The sequence below is a fragment of the Zootoca vivipara genome, chromosome 10 (genome assembly GCF_963506605.1).
Source record: "Zootoca vivipara chromosome 10, rZooViv1.1, whole genome shotgun sequence".
Lineage (NCBI taxonomy): Eukaryota > Metazoa > Chordata > Lepidosauria > Squamata > Lacertidae > Zootoca > Zootoca vivipara.
Genome location: NC_083285.1, coordinates 16,406,192 through 16,427,138, shown reverse-complemented (window position 1 = coordinate 16,427,138; position 20,947 = coordinate 16,406,192). Strand labels below are relative to the sequence as shown.

The window sequence follows — 20,947 nt, the reverse complement described above, 5'->3', positions numbered from 1 at the left end:
AACAGAATATTAAAAACACAATTAAACATCAAACATTAAGAACTTCCCTAAACAGGGCTGCCTTCAGATGTCTTCTAAAAGTCAGATAGTTGTTTATTTCCTTGACATCTGATGGGAGGGTGTTCCACAGGGCGGGCGCCACTACCAAGAAGGCCCTCTGCCTGGTTCCCTGTAACCTCACTTCTCGCAGGGAGGGAACCGCCAGAAGGCCCTCGGAGCTGGACCTCAGCGTCCAGGCTGAACAATGGGGGTGGAGGCGTGCCTTCAGGTATACTTCAGGTATTGTTTTGTTGTTCTGTTTTACTTATTTACTTCTTTTTGTCTTGTGTTTTATTCTGTGAGCTGCCCTGAGATCTTATGATGAAGGGCGGTATATAAATCTAATAAATAAAATAAATAAATATTGGAAACCTGTGGCCCTCCTGAGCTTCATAGAGTCGTAGAATTGCAGAGTTGGAAGGGACCACCAGGGTCATCTAGCCCAGGCATCCCCAAACTGCGGCCCTCCATATGTTTTGGCCTACAACTCCCATGATCCCTAGCTAACAGGACCAGTGGTCAGGGATGATGGGGATTGTAGTCCAAAACATCTGGAGGGCCGAAGGCTGGGGATGCCTGATCTAGCCCAACCCCCTGCAATGCAGGAATCTTTTGTTGGGTTCCAAACTCCCATCAGCTCTAGCGAGCACGGCCAAGTTAACAACATCTGGAAGAACACAGGTTCTCCATCCCTGCTTTAAAACATTCCCTCTGTATACATTTCAAGCATCCTGAACTGGAACGTCCAAAACACTAGCCTCTAAGGGGGCATCAAGCTTTCTAGCCACCTGACAAATATGGTACAGTGGTACCTCAGGTTAAGTACAGTGGTACCTCTTCTTACGAATTTAATGCGTTCCGAACACACATTCGTAAGTCGAAAGAATTTGTAAGTCGAATCCCATAGGAATGCATTGGAGAAAAAATTTGTAAGTTGAAGCAACCCTATCTAAAAATTTGCAAGTAGAAAAAATCCTATCTAAACCGCATCCAAGATGGCGGACGGAGCTCCGTTCGTAAGTAGAAACATTCGTAAGTAGAGTTATTTGTAAGCAGAGGTACCACTGTACTTAATTGGTTCCGGAAGTCCGTACTTAACCTGAAGCGTACTTAACCTGAAGCGAACTTTCCCATTGAAAGTAATTGAAAGTGGTTAATCCATTCCAGACGGGTCCGCGGAGTACTTAACTTGAAAGTACTCAACCTGAAGCGTACTTAACCCGTGGTATGACTGTATATACTTTCGTCTTTGGCAGACTGTGTCATCTTGAAGCTGGTCATTAAAATGTTTCCCTGACACATGCTGCATCACAAATAAACCGCTGACAAACAAATGCTAAGCTTTCTGCCCATTTCCTGTAAAACACACACAGAGTTGTTTTATGAGACTGGCATAATATTTATTCCTCTTTGCTCAAATCAAAAGGCACTGTTTGCTAATGAAGGCACATTACAGTTTGCCATACTCATATTATGCTAAATGGGTTCACTGTTCTCCGAAATGCTTTGCAATTAGATACTGTTACCAGCTCTGTTTAACTAATACTTTAATCATTTGTAGCGTTGTGTTGCAAAGCAAATAAATAGATGTTTAGAACGTTGAGGTAATTTTAATCTGTTTTAGTATTTTAACTTTTGTATGTTTTAAGGGAGGCTTGTGATTCTTTCCTTGATTTTCTTGTTTTACCTTTTAGGGGTATTCTGCAATCAAGCAGTGAATAAATTATATGGAATAAATAGCTGGAGAGCTATCACTGCCTTTGTCAATCTGTGTGATTCTGTTTTCTAAAAAAGCAATATTGTCTGAGTTAGTTGCTGCTGTCTTTCTCCTATGGTTCTTCCAAAATATACAGATATGCCAGTAGATGGCATAACTCTTTTGTGACCGAAGCCCCCTTTTCTAGTAACAGCAAGCAAAAAAACCCCGCTAAGCCAGGTATTCCACTTCTCCTTACAGAAACAGGCAAGTAAAACCACACAAAAATAAAAACTGCCTCTGAGATTCTTAGTGCATACAAGTAGTTAAGAAGATTATGATTCACTACCCAAAACAGCAAATGCAAACTGATGAAATATGCTGGGAATGATACTCGAACAACTGCTACTTCTGTCTGAACTTTTTAATCTCCATCACTTTTAATATCTGTTACAAGTGTATGCAGTTGGGCAAATGACCACGTGGTTATCTCCTGCTTCTAAAAATGAGTGCAGAATGATAAAAATGCAGCAATTACGATGGCACCACCACCATCCTCCAAAGAGAGGAGGGCAAAAGATGGCACAGATTGGCATAAAATTAACATTTCCCCATTTTTCTGTATGGACACAAATTCTGGAAAAAATTGCTGATACAGTGCGTCTCACCATAGAGGAGGCAACTGTACCTGCTCAGCCTGTTGTCCGGGTGTTTACTGTTGATGGGCAAATTTTCGAGGCCCCTGTTATCTATTCCTAGAGTCGTCACTACTTGAACTAGTTAGCCCTTCAAGTAGAGGACTCCTTCAAAGGGACTACTCTCTGAATAGAGAGTGGTCTTCTGTAAAGGAAGGCAGGTGACCACTATTGCAGCAATACCATGGCTGGCTTCGTCATATTCTATGGCTGCTGTTGCTTCACCCATAGTTACTGGGAGGTTCTGTTGCTATGGATTGAAGACCAATCCCTCCATACATCACTTCAGTATTTAAAGGACCCCTGGATGGTTAACTCCAGTCGAATTCGACTATGGGGTGTGCCATTTATCTCCTATTTCAAACCGAGGGAGCTGGTGTTTGTCCACAGAGGTAAACGGCGTTTCCATGTGCCTTAGAATCATAGAATCATAGAGTTGGAAGGGACCACAAGGGCCATCCAGTCCAACCCCCTGCCAAACAGGAAACACCATCAAAGCATTCCTGACATATGCCTGTCAACCCTCCGCTTAAAGACCTCCAAAGAAGGAGACTCCACCACACTCCTTGGTAGCAAATTCCACTGCCAAACAGCTCTTACTGTCAGGAAGTTTTTCCTAATGTTTAGGTGGAGTCTTCTTTCTTGAAGTTTGAATCCATTGCTCCGTGTCCGCTTCTCTGGAGCAGCAGAAAACAATCTTTCTCCCTCCTCCATATGACATCCTTTCATATATTTGAACATGGCTATCATATCACCCCTTAACCTTCTCTTCTCCAGGCTAAACATACCCAGCTCCCTAAGCCGTTCCTCATAAGGCATCGTTTCCAGGCCTTTGACCATTTTGGTTGCCCTCTTCTGGACACGTTCCAGCTTGTCAGTATCCTTCTTGAACTGTGGTGTCCAGAACTGGACACAGTACTCCAGGTGAGGCCTGACCAGAGCAGAATACAGTGGTACTATTACTTCCCTAGATCTAGATGCTATACTCCTATTGATGCAGCCCAGAATTGCATTGGCTTTTTTTAGCTGCTGCATCACACTGCTGACTCATGTCAAGTTTGTGGTCTACCAAGACTCCTAGATCCTTTTCACATGTACTGCTCTCAAGCCAGGTGTCTTCCGTCACAGTGTTCTGTCGCACCAGAAGTGGTTTAGTCATTTTCACAATACTTCCTAATGATGTATTTGGGCGATGAAATGGTTCGTTGGTTACTATATCCTCAAAGACCAAAGCAACATATTTATTGGTATATGAACCAACTTTTTAAAAGAGGTCCATAAAAATATTTCCCACCTCTCTTAGGCCCAATTTCAGGCTGCTTCTTCTTTTTAAAGAAGACCATTTGCTTTTAAGCCTTCTGCATCCTCTGTTGTTTCGCTGTTAAGCCTCTGAAGCTATCTACTGCGTGTTATTTTAGATTATCCATTTGTGCTTTATGTATAATTTCTTTAAAATATGAAAAAGCCTAGAATAACGTTCAATTTACACCTTGAAATCAAGATCAGTCACAAAAAGCACAAACAAACATGCCGTCCTCCTCACCACACAAACAAAGAACCATAACTTCAGAGGTAACTGACACACACACCAGTTCTTCAGACAGTATTTTTCTTCTCCTCAAAGCCCTCACAAAAACTACAGATATTTAACTTATTTCTAAATGTGGAAATCCTACTTCAGACAGAAGTCTAACTTAAATACCTTTGTGGCTTACAAAGGACAAAACAAAAATTCTGTAGCACCATAAAAGACTAACAGATTTGTTACGTCATAAGCTCATGTCGACCAGAAAAACACACAAAGAATGAGAGAAAAGCAATTCTAGTAAAGAGACTTTAGAGCTCAGTAGAGTATCTTCCTCACTCAGAGTCACCTGTCGTGGAATGCTAATGCCACCTTACGAAGAGGTTGACTTGGGAAAGTCTTACCAACTAATAAGGTTCCCATATTAAAACCCTTTGCAGGATATAGTTTCCATTTCTTGAATGGACAGCTCAGTGGCAGAAAACCTTTCCAATTAGTTACGTGATCTGCATTGGGCATCTTCCCATTTCACCCAAGCACAGGTGTGGCTATAAAAGCTTAGTGTGGTTTCTGCAAGCACAACTTGTTTCATATAAAACTCGTGTTTAATCTTCTTAAAAAGTTAGTAAAGGAAGAAAAACAAAATGCTGGCCTAACATAAGGATACCAGGAAACACAGTTACTCAGGCAGGACTATCAAGGGGCCTTCCTTAGCAAGATATATGGTGCAGGTAGGGAGCTAAGGTAGCAATAACTTCTTTTATGGGTTTGATTTTCTCATTTCGCATCTACTAAATACGATACATACCGTAAGTTCATCACTGGCTGAAGAAAAAAGTTCTAGATCCCCCCAAATGTGCATCTGCCCTTGCTGAGTCGTCAGAGAGTCCCCCCAAATGTGATTTTTATTATGCATTCATTATGATTTGTGCTCCTGAGAAGTTATTATGTAATCACACTTTCAATGTTATTTGCCCCTAGAAAAGTTTTGGGGCCGTCCTACTGCTTCATTTGCAATGATTGCATTTTAAAGCTAAGTTAAGAGCTTTGAGAACTTAAAGAAGAAAAGTTACTTGATCCAGGGACAGTCTACTTTTATATTGGCCTATTCCGACCTATTTTCCTTAATGGCGGCTGCTCCTGCTCAGGCTGCACAGACAAAGCTTTTTGTTTCCTGAAATTCGTTCCGATTTGCTGATAAACTATAACTAATAGAATTCTACAGGATGTGGTATGAGTGTATGAAAACAGTCAAGATCCAAGGATCCCCAGGCATGCGCCTTCAGATGGTGGAGATGTCAGGCATCATCTTAGCGCCCAAGCATCTTTACTTGGTCGCAAGTGGCTGATAGGCAGGGGCAAAATGCGGCTGGCTAATTTCAAACCCTGCTTTTTGCCACAGCAGTCGCAAAAAAAGCAACTTAAAGCAACAGCAGGAACTCAGGGAAGCTGGTGCCGAGGTGGCAGAATGCCTTGCTGGTCCTACCTGGCATGTCCATGATTCAGATGAGATCTAAGTGAATTTCTGCTAGAAAAGGAAGGTAATGGTTTTAATCATGAAATACTTTGTGCTAGCAGACTAAAATGTGTGCTTGGTCCCAGCTCCTGCCAACCTAGCAGTTCGAAAGCATGTCAAAGTGCAAGTAGATAAATAGGTACCGCTGTGGCGGGAAGGTAAACGGTGTTTCCATGTGCTGCTCTGGTTCGCCAGAAGCAGCTTTGTCATGCTGGCCACATGACCTGGAAGCTGTACGCCGGTTCCCTCCTCGGCCAATAATGCGAGATGAGCGCCGCAACCCCAGAGTCGGTCACGACTGGACCTAATGGTCAGGGGTACCTCTACATTATATATATATATATATATATATATATATATATATATATATATGAAAATCATTTCCAGCATGGGGGTTTGCATCAGGCTGGTAGCTCCCCACCCGCACTCCGGACAAACCATAATCACCAGGTTTCACTTTAAAAAATTTCTAGAGGCAAAATATGTTAATATCTCTTACTCACGAGTAGGACCCTGGCAGAGACACATGCCTGACTGGCATGTTCTCTCCCTCCTGGCCAATCGTTCGGGAGCTTCAAAAGCTTTCTTCAGCCCGAGCATCACAGCGACTGATGCCAACTGCTCTAGTTACCAGGAAATCACGGGTGGGCATGGGGAGCACACTTACGGATCCGCAGAGTTTGCGCAGTTGCGTAACAGAACTCAGCAACTCAGCATTTTGGCTAATCTACTTTTATTCACATATAAACACACACGGAGCATTGCAACATGGCTCCCTCTCTCTAGCTACAGGCAGCAAAGAGAGTGAACAAAGGACAACAGTCCCACTTCAGTAAACACAGTAACACAAACATCCTGTTTCCGTCACGTCCAACTCCTTGGAATGAAAACATACACCATCATGTGACAGACAACAATCCCATGAATGCAAACACGGGGAATGAATCATCAACAAAATATACATTCACTATCCCTCTTGAAGAAGGGTTGTTGTTTTTTGTTAGCAACTAACCTGCTCCCCCTTACAGAATTTTATTCCTCCATTGCTCCCCACGCTCTCCCGTGATTTCCTGGTAACTAGAGCAGTTGTTTATGATTGTTAATGGTATATAACCACAGTTTAATTTCTTCGTTTTGAAAACTGATGCAAAAAACCCCAGACCCTCCAGCCTTCAGGTGTTGCTTGGGGGAAAAAGACACACAGCTTGAATGTGAATTCATGTTCGCCTTTTTAGTCCACGATTTGTGTTGTTCAGAGTCCTCAATTCTAGCAGCGCTACTGCCTTTAAACCTGCTATGCTATTACTCCTCCAATTCTCCCAACCCATTTACTGTATCACTCCCTTGTGCAAATTGAAAGCAAAGCAGGTACACAACAACACACCATCCATTGCACAGCCAGGAACAGATCAGGCTTTATAGACTGAAAACATGTCATGCCCATTTCAAAAGAAGTTTGTTCCTCATCAACTCTTAGAACAACAGGAAAGAACTCTCTCCTTTACTGAAAGAACCAACTTTGAAAAGGCTACTTAAAAATAAAAAGAGCTGGTCAGAAAATATTTCATATTGAAAAACAGTTTGTGCATCCATTGCTATTGCCCTTAAATCTTAAGCCCCATAAGAAAATAAACAAAAATGAAAGCATAGCAAGGAAATTCAGCTAAGAAATCTACATAAAATATTATTCTTATATACTATATGCAGAGTAACATATTTGGGGCAAAGGAAATCAGTTGAAAAGTTCCAGTTTCTACAAACCATCACTATTAATAGGAGAACTGCAATTTATGACAGTACTTTACACCTTAAGGGAACTGAATTTAAATAGCTGAGTCAGTTTGCCTTCTACATGTTGAATACTAAACAGGAAAGTGTTTCCAAAACAAAGCTAGCTAAATGTCTGCCAATTGAAACATGACTTTGCATCATGCAAATTTCAACACTAATAGATGCTTCACTCGTGAACTGACCGAATGAACAAACATCTTTCGAAGACAAGGTTGTATTAGAACTTGCATTATCACGCATAAAACAACTAAAACCCACTCAAACATTTTACGTTACTAATCTCATGATATCTAGAACAGGACAGTAATATACACAATAGCCATAGCTGCCAAGTTTTCCCTTTCTCACGAGGAAGCCTATTCAGCATAAGGGAATTTCCCTTAAAAAAAGGGATAACTTGGCAGCTATGACAATAGCCTTAATGAAAGTAACATTATCATATACCATTGGTATCAGGGAATTTCGTAGATCAGTATCTTTCGTAGGTTATATATCTCAAAGGATGAGTAGGTCACAAACCTATTATTGTAGGCTTGATAAACCTTTTCCAGTCCCAGGGCCACTTGCCAGTAGCAGGCAGGGCCAGAGGTGAAACACAACAAAGGAATGAATACAAATTCTACCTTTGTACAATAGGCTCCTGCACACTCACAGACCTCTCTGCTTTGCAGGTAGGAAAGCAAGAGACCTTATCAGACTTCAGGGAGACATTTCAGCTAGGCAAAAACATTGGAGGCAGTGGCTAGAGAAGCAATGTGGCCTCGGAAGAGTCCTAAGAGCATAGGATAGCCAATCACACAAAAAATATTGTGAAGTATCATGTAGATCTTGTATTATCCTAGCTATCAAGAGATCATTCATTCACAGAGTTTGGATCTTTATTGCATGCCGAATGGCACCATATATCCTTGAGAGGAGGAGAAAAAAAGAAACCAACAACATCCGAACGACGACTGTTCAGTTGATACAGAAAGCTCACCTACTTTTGGGAGAGAGAGGCAACAAAAAAAACTGGGGGTGGAGAGATAGGAAAGGGCCAGCTGGAATCCTGAACAGGAGAACTCCATGATGGAATGTTTTGTTGAAAGCTCTACTTGTCCACACTGGCAAGGGCTGCCAGTGTCTATGTGGTCAAACTTTAAAAAGGTATTCTGCCATATTTGGCCCTCAAAGCCCATCACAACCTGCCCCTACTACACAAGAACACTTTTTGCTGAGCTGCCAGGATCATGGGAGAGGAGGCACCGGGGACTGGCCCTTGTAACCTGAGCTAAATAGTTTATGACAGATATGGGAACATGGGTCGGAGAATGTTAACACAAGTAAAGTAAGCACCCCATTTATATTAGGAAACACTCATCAAATATAGCACATTCACTAGTTGGGGGGGGGGCAGGCCTCCATCACTACATCAAACTTCCAGACACGCCTTTTTAATTTAACAGCAATATCTTACTGATCCCTCCAGACCTTCCACTGTACCTGCAAGAAAATGCTTAACTTGTGAGTCATTAAACCAGGTAGAAATCGAGCAATACAATTCTACATTAATTTAATACTCTGGGTGGCTGTTACAATCTCCGCCTTTTGCTACTGCAACAGATTCATTTAGTCATAATAGCATACATGATCTTCGAGAATTTAATAACCAATGCATGGATTTCATGTTCTAATTTTAATAGCCTTATAATATATCCTCCACATTTTGCACTGCCAGCTTCCCCCTGGTAACCATTTCTGACTGATGTGCTACTAGCAGTCCGAACTAGTTCTAGTATCAATAACGTTAATTAGATTACAGTATCAGGAAAAACAAAGACTAGAAAAGTGGACAGGGTTGTGCAGCACGGTGTAGAGTTTTTCTCCTTTATTAAGAGCTAAACAGGAAAAAACAAGCCCAAGATGCACTGTCTTCCAAAGTCTCATTGCAGCAGCTCTTTGGTTTGGATTCCAAAGGTTTGCACAGTTATTGACATACAGTGGCACCTCTGGTTACATACTTAATTCGTTCCAGAGGTCCGTTCTTAACCTGAAACCATTCCTAGCCTGAGGTACCACTTTAGCTAATGGGGCCTCCGCTGCTGCCATGCCACCGCCACACGATTTCTGTTCTCATCCTGAGGTAAAGTTCTTAACCCGAGGTATTACTACTTCCAGGTTAGCGGAGTCTGTAACCCAAAGTGTTTGTAACCCGAGATACCACTGCAGTTTGTTTTCACTTCTCCCACCCTACAAAGCTTGCTGAGGACTGAAGGTCAGTGGAGAGGGAGAAATGTATCAATAGTTTTGTTGTATTTCCCTCAATCAACGCTTCTTCTTGCTGAAACATTTCTCTTCCTTGTTTTTATAACATTATTATTATTATTATTATTATTATTATTATTATTATTATTATATGAAAACTAGGGTCCCTGCAATCCAATTAATGCAGACCCCACTGAAGGTTTTCTGGACTTTTGTTTTAACACAGTCTTTTCTGTCAGGTTTGTACAAAACCTTAGCATCAAACTAGATGTAGTGGGAGCCATGTCATTAGAAACCACCTCAGGGTTTTAAAATGAAATAGCAAGGACTTTCAATGGGGCCACAGCATGATATGGGCCAGGACCTCCCCATCTATGATACCGATGAAAATCGCTCCCCTCCCACCCTGCTATCCTGCTATTAATGTGGTGTTTATATATACCGTGTTTCTCCTTTTTTAAGACACCGTCTTATAACTTTTTCCCCCTCAAAAAAAACACAGGGTGGCTTACTTTCAGTGGGATGTCTTTTTTTTATTGCCAGTATGGTTTTTACAGCTCAGGGCGCTGCTGGGCTCTCTTGAGTGCTCGGCGCTGCAGCAGCCACCGGTTCTGGGTGGCAGGCGTCCTTGGCCGGGCAAGGCAAGGAAGAAGCAGTAATCCCAGCGGTGGTGGCAAGCATGGAAGCGGCAGGGACGGCGGTGGACGAGAAGGCGGAGCGCGGGGATGCAGCCAGCAAGGCGGGAGTGCGATCAGCTGTTAAGCAGAGCTCTTGGAGCGCCGCTTCACAGCTGATCGCGCTCCTGGAGTGCCAGCCGCATGGAGTGACTCTGTGAGTGGAGGTGCCTGTGGGGGTTGGTTTCCATGGCGCGGAAGTATGGCTTATTTTCGGGGTATGTCTTATATTTCTCAAATGCTTAAAAACCCTGCCATGGCTTACTTTATGACTACGTATTTAAAAAATGGGAAACAGTGTGTGTGTGTGTGTGTGTGTGTGTGTGTGTGTGTGTGTATCCCTGCTGTGATTTGTAATGATGTCTTTAGCATCCCATCTAGATCTGCTCTCTTTTTTGTTCTGAGTAACTACACGAAAAGAGGGGGTGAGGACCACTCAGAAAGAGCCGCCAGCTCTTTAAAGATTGGTTTGTTTAAGAATTATAAAGGTGGCTCACTTGTTCCTAAATAGGAACTTGACAAAAACAACCCATTTAAATTACCAAACCTTGGTTGCAGGTGGAGAGGGGCATGATGGGAAATCCCCATTCACTTCAAGATTCGGCTTTTCCATGGAGTGTTGCATCCAGGACAAGGTGGGTCCAGAGAACACCAATCCCTATAAACAACAGCTCTCTCAAAACCAGGGCCAACCTTTGAGTGAGGCAATATGAAGCATTCTCCTTGGGACACCAAAATTCACAGGGGTGGCAGATCTGCACCCCCCCCCCATGGATTGCAGCTGTGGTGGTAGCTTCTGGGTTTTGGTGGAAGCCACCACTGTAGTCACTTCTTTACCACTGTAGGTGCCCCACCCTACCCTGCCAAAGTGAGGAGGTGACAGCAGCTTCCAGAAAGATCTCACAAAGCCCCGGGAAGCTCACATGACCCTCTTGCAAGACCTTGCTGGAATATGGAAGTTGCAGCTGCACAACCCCAGTAAGCGAAGCTGCGTTGAGGACACATACAGGGTGGTACCTTCCTGTTTTACCTCAGGCAGCAAAACGATGCTACTCGGTGGTCTTGGCAATTCAGAGCACAATTCCTTTCCATCCCTTTTTGTTTCAGAGCTCATTTGTTACATTTGGTCTGGCGTTAATGCTAGCCGCAAACTAACCGCAAAACACAATTCATAAACCCGCCTCAACCATGACTGCATTCTGTAGTTTTACACTGGTGATAAAGCACTGAACTGGTTAGCTCCAAAATGGAAAGTGGAGTGTGAGAGTTATTCTCTCCCCTTAACTCCTAAATAATAGGAGAGTATTAACATTGGCATTAGCCCAGTGCATAAATAGCTCATATGTCTTTTGTAACACAGGATGGAAAGGAGAATTGGCAATATTCCTCAGGGCCGTCTTTAAGCATGTCGGGCGCCCGGGCGCCGTGGTGCGAAGATTGCTCCGGTGCGCCCCCCCGGCCCATTTCTCACGGTGGCGCCCTCCTGGCAGCCCTGCGCCACCCAGCCTTGCCTTAGAGCCGGCCCTGATATTCCTTTTGTTGTTGCTGAAGTAGTCTCCTGGGCCTAGAACTAAATAATTCTATCTACCTGGGGACTAGAAGCTGCTGAGGGTCCAGAAGTCAACATAATCTGATTTAGTAAATAAAACAGGCTAATTGAATACTGAGACGTGATTTTAAGTGTACTAAAATAGAAGGCGGAAGAGCCAAAAACCAAAGTAAAAAGCTTCGCTCAACCAGGAAGCTCAACAGCAATTAAGAAAGTCCTACAATCACCTGCCGACTAAATAATATTGATGGCTTCGAAACACCTCATCTACCACTAGCCAGGCAGAGCACTGTGAATTTCCAATAGCACTTGCTAGAATGACACACAGCTTTGCCATTCAAGTCTATCCACTATTGATCAGAAGAGACAGGTGTGTTCGCTGAGGAACTGAGCACTGTCTGGACTATATATTTTATAACTGTCAAGTCAGTTCCTCGAACTTTGAAGATTATGGGGTTTTTCAGTGCCGAACACCTTGCACTTATTTGACAATAAATTATCTCTCTGGCCCAGCTGAAGTGACGTATCTACAGACAAGGTGATGGGAGTCGTTCCTCCTTCCCCAAAAACATGGCAACTATTTCTGAGCTGGTTTGTACATGTGGAGCAGAACTAGACAAGATGCTCAGGAAGGGGCTGCTATTTTTCCCAAGGTCCCCTGTTGAGTTCTCTAAGCCCCACCCCATCCCCAGTTTTAGGCATGTAGCTTGACATTTCCTTACCAGCCACAGCACAATAAATACACATATTGTTATTCTGACAAATCTAACGGTAAAGGTAAATTAAGTCCAGTCGCGGACGACTCTGGGGTTGCAGCACTCATCTCGCTTTACTGGCTGAGGGAGCTGGCGTTTGTTCACATACAGCTTCCAGGTCATGTGGCCAGCATGACTAAGCAGCTTCTGGCGAACCAGAGCAGTGCACGGAAACCCCATCTACCTTCCCGCCGGAGCGGTACCTATTTATCTACTTGCACTTTGATGTGCTTTCGAACTGATGGGTTGCAGGAGCAGGGACCGAGCAACGGGAGCTCACCCCGTCGCAGGGATTCAAACCGCCAAACTTCTGATCGGCAAGCCCTAGGCTCTGTTGTTTAGACCACAGTGCCACCCGCGTCCCTTAATCTAAGGGTAAAGGTAAAAGTAAAGGGACCCCTGACTGTTAAGTCCAGTTGTGGACGACTCTGGGGTTGCGGTGCTCATCTCGCTTTACTGGCCGAGGGAGCCGGCGTACAGCTTCCGGGTCATGTGGCCAGCATGACTAAGCTGCTTCTGGCAAACCAGAGCAGTGCACGGAAATGCCATTTACCTTCCCAGCAGAGTGGTACCTATTTATCTACTTGCACTTTGACGTGCTTTCAAACTGCTAGGCTGGCAAGAGCAGGGACCGAGCAAGAGGAGCTCACCCCGCCGTGGGGATTCGAACTGCCGACCTTCTGATCGCCAAGTCCTAGGCTCTGTGGTTTAACCCGTAGGTAGGATTCACCTAACAGAAATCCTGCAGAAGGCTTTCCACTTGCAGAATGGGGCTTTCCTCCCATCTCACCCAGCACGCTGCCCCCCCCCATGGGCCTGGGGCAGAGGAACCCCCAGAACAGAGCAAAGGGGGGAGGCAGGGGCATTCTTCCAAGTGGCAAGCTGATGTGCAGAAATGTGACTTTCCTTCCAGGCACACGACATAGTTTCTACGATGCAGAAATTCTAGGCATTATCACATACTTAACAGTCTGTGAACCGCAAGCAATTTTCTAACTATGGGACCAAGCTGTTTCCCTCTGCACTACTAGAATTTATTGTAATGATGTAAGTCTTTGCTTAAGGTTAGACAAAAAAACCCCACCCCAAATCTCCTCCTTTTCATGATACTGCTGGCATCTTCAAATGTTCTAGCCTGCGTACGTGCAGCCCGAAAGAATTCATATCCAAGGGAGAAGGGGGGAGGGAGGCAGGATAAAACCAGCCCACTATTGCTCTCATCTGCCATTACCTTCCCCTCCCCCCTCCCCAAATATAAAACCATCATGTTGTGTGTGAAATGCGAGAGCCATAGTGGCTAAAACCAAAGCCTTTGAAACCAGACAAAGGTGAGAGTAGCCGAGAGTCCTGTAGGAGCACAACTAAAAGCAAGATTTTAGAAGCCAAGTGATTTTTTTTTTTTTGTCTCTGTTACGGGCAGTCTCGTTAATTGTAAACGGAGGTGCTGAGTGAAAATAGGAACAATGCCAAAATAAGGCATGTGGAAAACAAAGGAGAGTTGTCAGCATGCTTGGAGGAACTCCAAGATTTGAAGAAGTACAAGGAATCTTTTCAAAATACAACCTAAGGGGCAGGTAAAACATCAAAGCAATATGCAATGTGGACCGAGCGTGCTCTGTTGCCATAGGATGTCGAGCTTTGGTTGAAAAAGAAAACTGGAAAGCCAGAGGGTGGGGAAATGGAATGGAGTGTCCTAGGAAAAGGTAGCTGGGTGACTGGTGCTCTGCACCGGCACACTCCTCTTTCTTACATGGTGAAAATGCACTGCAACTTCTCGTCACAGGTCTCACTTGTACAATGTTGTAGAAAAAAACCTGCTCCTTTTCCCTTATGGAGTATCCAAGAGCCTGTACAGAGTCCTTAAGTGGGTTCCCTATCGGTAGGAGAAAATAACAGAGGCCAACCAGAGAATATTGAGAAGCAAAGCAGCTACTAAGCCTGATCTTTATTAAACTGTTGCAACAGGGTCCTCACTCACTACATGCAGGAGGGAGGAGGGAGGAGGGATCCAGAACAATGGTGTGCAAGCCCTTATATAGACTTTTGAAATTGCCCACCCTGTAGCTCAAGACCACCCTCCAAAACATCATACATACATCACAGAAGGGGGGGCAGTCTACAGCAGAAATCCTATTTGCCAGGATATCTGTTAATGGTCACTGATTGCTTTACCTGGGCAGCCTGGCCCTTCTTTTGCGGTGGTAAATACTTTAATTCCTGAATCCAGGTCACAGGCTTGCCCTGTTCATACACAAATATGCCCTTAAGACAGCTAAGCAAGAGACAATGGAGAGGCTTTCCTATTGGCTTCCTCCTTGCAGAGAAATATTTGAGGGTCAATTTGGGAGAGTCAAAATGGTTTGGGAGAGTCAAAATGGCTTCAGGATTGCTCTCCTGTACTATTTCAGACACGTGGTTTATATACTTGTGTATGTGTTTGCCTTGTACATTTATGAGCGTTTATTTTATATTTGGGACCTTAGAATTCTTATAACAACAATGTTAAAGGTAAAGGGGCCCCTGACCATCAGGTCCAGTCGTGTCCGACTCTGGGGTTGCGGCACTCATCTCGCTCTATAGGCCGAGGGAGCCGGCGTTTGTCCGCAGACAGCTTCCGGGTCATGTGGCCAGCATGACAAAGCTGCTTCTGGCAAACCAGAGCAGCGCACGGAAACGCCGTTTACCTTCCCGCCGGAGCAGTCCCTATTTATCTACTTGCACTTTGAAGTGCTTTCGAACTGCTAGGTGGGCAGGAGCTGGGACCGAGCAACGGGAGCTCACCCCATTGCAGGGATTCGAACCGCCGACCTTCTGATCAGCAAGCCCTAGGCTCAGTGGTTTAACCCACAGCGCCACCTGGGTCCCTTAACAACAATGTTACTACTGGACAAAATTTGCCTTAGACATTGCTCCCACCAGCACCAGGGGCAGAGACAGTTTGTTCACGTCATAATAAGATGATAGATGATAGTGCTTGGCAATGCCTATAGTGGGGGGAGGTGATACGAAACAAGCCTAAGGGCAAAGGATGTGTGATATTCAGAGAAGAATTATTATTATTCTGTCTTGAATTTATATATCGCCTTATACCCGGAGGTCTCAGGGTGGTTCACAGAATAAAATCAAAATATAAAGCTACAAAATACATGATCAAATTAAAGACAGCAACCCAATAACCCCCACCCCCAAAAATCCACAGTTTAAAAGGGCACAGGATCCCCACAACATTTAAAGTAAGACAATTAACAAACCTGGACAGGAGCCACTCGTTGGAAAGACTATGATCTCAGAAATGCCTGCAGCAATATTTATTGGCAACCAAATTGGCCGGGTGCCTTTCTGATACAAAGACAAGAATTAATTGCAAAAGGCCAATGTAATATAGTAAAGAGAAGGTGGAACACAGAACATTGCTGCCATGGGGGTAGCTGGATTCAAGAAAATTTGATGGACTACAAACACCTTTCTTTGTGGCAAGACTAGCTCTTACAGAAGTCAACGTTTTTGTCTAGAGACATTTGATGCAGCTGTTTAAACAGTTTTTGGCTGTATAGGCAATCAAAACTCTTGGTTTATTCATGTTTCAGCCCTTGCATTTACCTTCTGTTTCTAGACAGTAAAGGTTCTTAATTCTTTTTGTGTGCTTGGATGATATAAAAAAATAGTGCCTCAACTTTTGCCAATAAATATATATATGAATCATTTAATAACCTGATTTATGACACCCTAAGGTACCAACTAACTGGCCATACAGAGATAAAGAGTGAGGGAAGGTAGCGACAAAGACTCCCTCAGGAGGCTGTGGACTCTCCTTCCTTCGAGGTTTTTAAGCAGAGGTTGGATGGCCATCTGTCATGGATGCTTTAGCTGAGATTCCTGCATTGTAGGGGGCTAGATTAGATTACCCTCGGGATCCCTTCCAATGCTATGATTCTGATTCTATGACTATTAAAGACATAGGCAGTAGAACACAGAAAAAGGTCCCACTGTGCAAAATATTCGAAATTAATTCCATTTCTTTCTAACTTAACGCTCCTATGACATTCTAACTGACTGAGAAATGACTCCTCAAAGCCTCAGTATCTCCTGTCTGCAAATATTAAGTCCCCTAACATGACACGTGGCAAGAATTTCCAGAAAGTGTTCAAGCTTTCTGTTTACAAGCAGAAGAGGAGGCTGTTGCTTTTGATACTTCTGTCTACCGCCACTATCTCAAACTCCAGTCTCTATGTTAAGATACACACTGCCAAAGGTCATGTGCATGAAAGGTGCCCAGTGATTATCCCTTTATCGGTATTGCTTTAAACTCTATATGCTTAAATGATTAAAGTCAAACGCCTGCCTTTAAATGAAAATGAAGAGCAGGCTCGTAATCTGTATTCACGACAAGAGTCATCTTTCAGAAAGGTGTTCTAATTATTATTCCAATTATATTTTAGAACCGCATGGTCTTTGATACTCTTGCTCTTAGGACTACCGTAAGTACATGATCCTAAGTTTCGGAAATGTGAACTCTCTCAGATAGGCAGGAGCTGACTGATCTGGTGGTTAGAAAAAGGACATTTTCACATGCCCCTGACATGGCACAACTTGGGTAAAAATTGTGATGGTGGAATGCAATAAGAACATTGAGAGACTGTGTGCACATGATTCGCCAGCACATTAAAAGAGTTGGGAAGGGGAAAGAATCACCCATCTTATCCCAGGTGGAAACAGAAGTTTCCTTTAACCCAGGGGTCCCCAAACTAAGGCCTAGGGGCCGGATGTGGTCCAATTGCCTTCTAAATCCGGCCCACAGATGGTCCGGGAATCAGCATGTTTTTACATTTTCACGATAGAAAGCACATACAGAAGTAGTACAGAGTAAATCCACGCAAAAAGTAGGCTTTTTGTTTGAAGATATTGTATAATGGCACAGTTCTATAGTAATGTTTAAGTTCTCCTCTACAGCCAATGATAAGGATCTTGGCTCAGATTTCAAAAGGAACTTTGTGGAATAGCTCACAAAACTCCGGAGGCATAGATTAGACAAGCTCGTAAAGCAAAGAAACTTAGAAACAAAGATGAAGAATGATATTCCCTCCCAACCCCCACTCCAATCCCCAACAATTGCAGAATAGAAATTATATGGATTTTGATCATAACCAGGCACCAGACTGTCTTGAGTGCCAAACCTGGCAATCCAGCTCTCATTTTGGGACATTTCTTATTTTATATCACCTTGCATTTTTATTTTTACCTTCTCCTGTATCAAGCATGTAGCTAAATATACTATGTTATTCAGGGCAATATGCCTTGCACGTTCCATGATGCAGCATGACGACTAAATAGATGGCCCCAAGGGGCACTCCAGCTTTCATAAAGCTACTGTTTCACAACACATGAGTTTTATTATATAAATAAAAAGTCCAGTACTGATTTGAAGATGCAGTTCTCTCTGAATATCTTTAGAAAAAATCCTTTATAAGATCCAATTGTCTTCACCCTTTTTGCCCCAAGCATGTACCAGAATGGAACACAGCTGCTACCGATTAAGGGTCCACCCATTAAGAAATCAAGAATTCCATCCAAAGTCGCAAAAAGTTATAGCGGCATATATGAAAGACCTACATTGGCTCCCATTATGTTTCTGAGCACAATTCAAAGTGTTGGTGCCGACCTTTAAAGCCCTAAACTGCCTCAGCCCAGTATACCTGAAGGAGCGTCTCCATCCCCATTGTTCAGCCCGGACACTGAGCTCCAGCTCCGAGGGCCTTCTGGCAGTTCCCTCGCTGTGAGAAGTAAAGTTGCAGGGAACCAGGCAGAGGGCCTTCTCGGTAGTAGCACCCGCCCTGTGGAATGTCCTCCCATCAGATGTCAAAGAAATAAACAACTATCTAACTTTTAGAAGACATCTGAAGGCAACCCTGTTTAGGGAAGTTTTTAATGTCTGGTGTTTTATCGTGTTTTTAATATTCTGTTGGGAGCTGTCCAGAGTGGCTGGGGAAACACAGCCAGATGGGTGGGGTATGAATATTATTATTATTATTATTATTATTATTATTATTATTATTAATGTGTAATCGATGTATTGACCTTCTGCTCTTGATATTGGTTTGTTTGTTGCTTGTATAGCATATTTTTTAATGTCTGGTGTTTTGTTGTGTTTTTTTATATGTTGTAAGCCACCCAGGGTGGCAGGGAAAACCCAGCCAGATGGGTGGGATATAAATTAGAAAATAAATAAATAAATAAATAAATAAATAAATAAATAAATAAATAGTAGTAGTTCTAGTACTATTAACCCAACCATGCAAAAATGAAGAGAAATAATGGAAACAGGAGTAGGTCTACAGGAACCAGTTATTCCTATGATAAATCACACACAGAAAAGCTATGTGCACAAAGACCCCCTTCATGGCATTAAAGATTGGGGGGGACCCACTAAACACTAGAAATTAACAAATGGTAGGATTTCGATTATTTGGGATGTGAAGGGAGAAATGCAAGCTGCAGAGGAATTCCTGGACTAGCCCATGCAAAAACGACCTGGCCAAGCTAAGGCCATTAAGAAACAATACAAGGTCTCTGAGAGCAAAAACCCCACATATATTAACCACCCACACCCTTCCCCCATCTACCTCTTTCCCCCTTTTCTTCCCAATGTCTCAACAAATAAAGCTGATTTGCAAATATGTTACGAGAGACATTGCACATATTTCTGTAAACCAAGAAAATCTTTAATAAAAATAAGAAAGAAAGAAAGAAAGAAAGAAAGAAAGAAAGAAAGAAAGAAAAATTTGCCAGGGTAACTGGGTGAGAGGTGACTGGAAGAGAGAGTCTTGAGCAAGGGTTGCTGGGGGAAAGGAGGAGGAAGATGAAAGACTGGGGTCCATATTGGGCGGGCGGGTGGCAGGCTAGCTGTGAGAGATGCCTTGGACTCCAAGGCTACATCGCTGTGGGGTACAAGCCCCCTGCGAAATGACCATACCAATGTGAGGGAACGGCCAGTGGGTGCTGTGCGTTTCAGAGAAAGCACTGCAAAAGAAGGGGAGGGCAGTGTGTGTAGGACACAAGAGACTGATAAAGACTCTCTTCATCCAGCTTTCATGCCCTCCTGGGTTCTTTGCCTTTAAAAGCACTTTTGAAAGTGCTGCCCTGCAGAGAGGTAAACAAATGCACTAAAATACACACCAAACAAAGCAATAAATGGGTACCTATACATGTGATGCTGATGCCTAGGCATTTTGCTGTTTCCTAACTTAACGGAGAGGCTGACACCTGCAAATTAGCTGGTAGCAGCACCTGGGAATCTAAAATTGTTTTTCCCCGGTTCTGGGGTTAGGTATATTCTTTCTTCCACAGGGTTATCTGTGCAGTTTTCTCCGGTTTGAGGAACTGCAGAGAACCCATTGACAGCTCGCAAGCCTGCAGACAGGCACATGAACCATAACTGATAAGAGGGAGAAGCAGAAAGAACTTCCAATTAAAATTTGTGTCCTCCTCTGGAAAAGGAGAGCAACAGATGCATATGAGCTTCTGCCGAAAGTCAATAAGGGTTCCACACAAATTAAAAGACGTGCGCCAAACAGATGACAAAACATGCCTACACGACACGATGACAAATAAGCAAGAGTGTTTTGTGCTCAGCCACTCAAAACAAAATAGACCCCCCCACACACACAAATGCACACGCACAAACACAAAAGGGACATGAAGTGCAGTTGCAAAATGGTTTGCTCTTCCTACACTGCATGGGGAAAATAAAACATACATTTGTTTCTCTGTATTCACCCTTTCCACCCAAAATGTTTAAAATGGGGAGAAAGATGAAGAAAGAGATGACATTCTCCAATTCTCTCAAAACATTTTAGTTGTACAATCCCCACTTTAAAATGTAAGGGTACAAACACAGCTTCTTCACAGTAAGAGGTTTATGTTTATATTAAAATCAGCAAGCGATACCTAAAGGCAGTGCTTTTTTTCTAAAAAAAAATGTTTAGGGGAACTGGCATTTTCCTACTCATATTGAAATACTGCACCTCAATGAGGCCAAACTTAGATTCACAAAACTTTTAGGGGTATGTGTACTGCTGCGTCCCCCCAAGAAAAAAAGCACGCCCCAAAGCACTTTTTAATGACATGGGAGAATATAGCTGTTGTTTTCAAACAGTGTTGCGATCTGACCCAGGGAAGCAAACAGCATTGCAACAAATGGATTCTCAACTACTGGGAAGGGATGGGAATAAAAGAGCAACGGAGGGCAGGCCAACAGGCTAGATCTAGGAGGAGATATATTAAAAAATTATGAAATGTACCATGCTAGAAATTAAAACTAAGAGAGGGCCCTGGACCTGGAAAGGCTTAAGACTGTCTTGGACCCATTCTTATTCAACATCTTTATCAATGACTTGGATGATGGGCTTGAGGGCATCCTAAGCAAGTTTGCAGAGGACACCAAATTGGGAGGGGTGGCTAATACCC

General features: G+C 43.3%; 1 protein-coding gene across 8 annotated transcripts in view; it reads right to left on the bottom strand.

The window, feature by feature from the left end:
* The window catches only part of CADPS2 (calcium dependent secretion activator 2), a 327,080-nt gene that overhangs the window by 263,439 nt on the left and 42,694 nt on the right, over window positions 1-20,947 (bottom strand). The window contains exon 1 of one of the 8 annotated variants that reach the window (XM_060279571.1): window positions 5,971-6,223. The exons of the other annotated variants lie outside the window; for them this stretch is intronic. The gene's annotated coding sequence lies outside the window, so the exon portion shown is untranslated. Of the gene's footprint in view, window positions 1-5,970; window positions 6,224-20,947 lie in introns of those variants that run through there. 8 annotated transcript variants of the gene reach the window in all.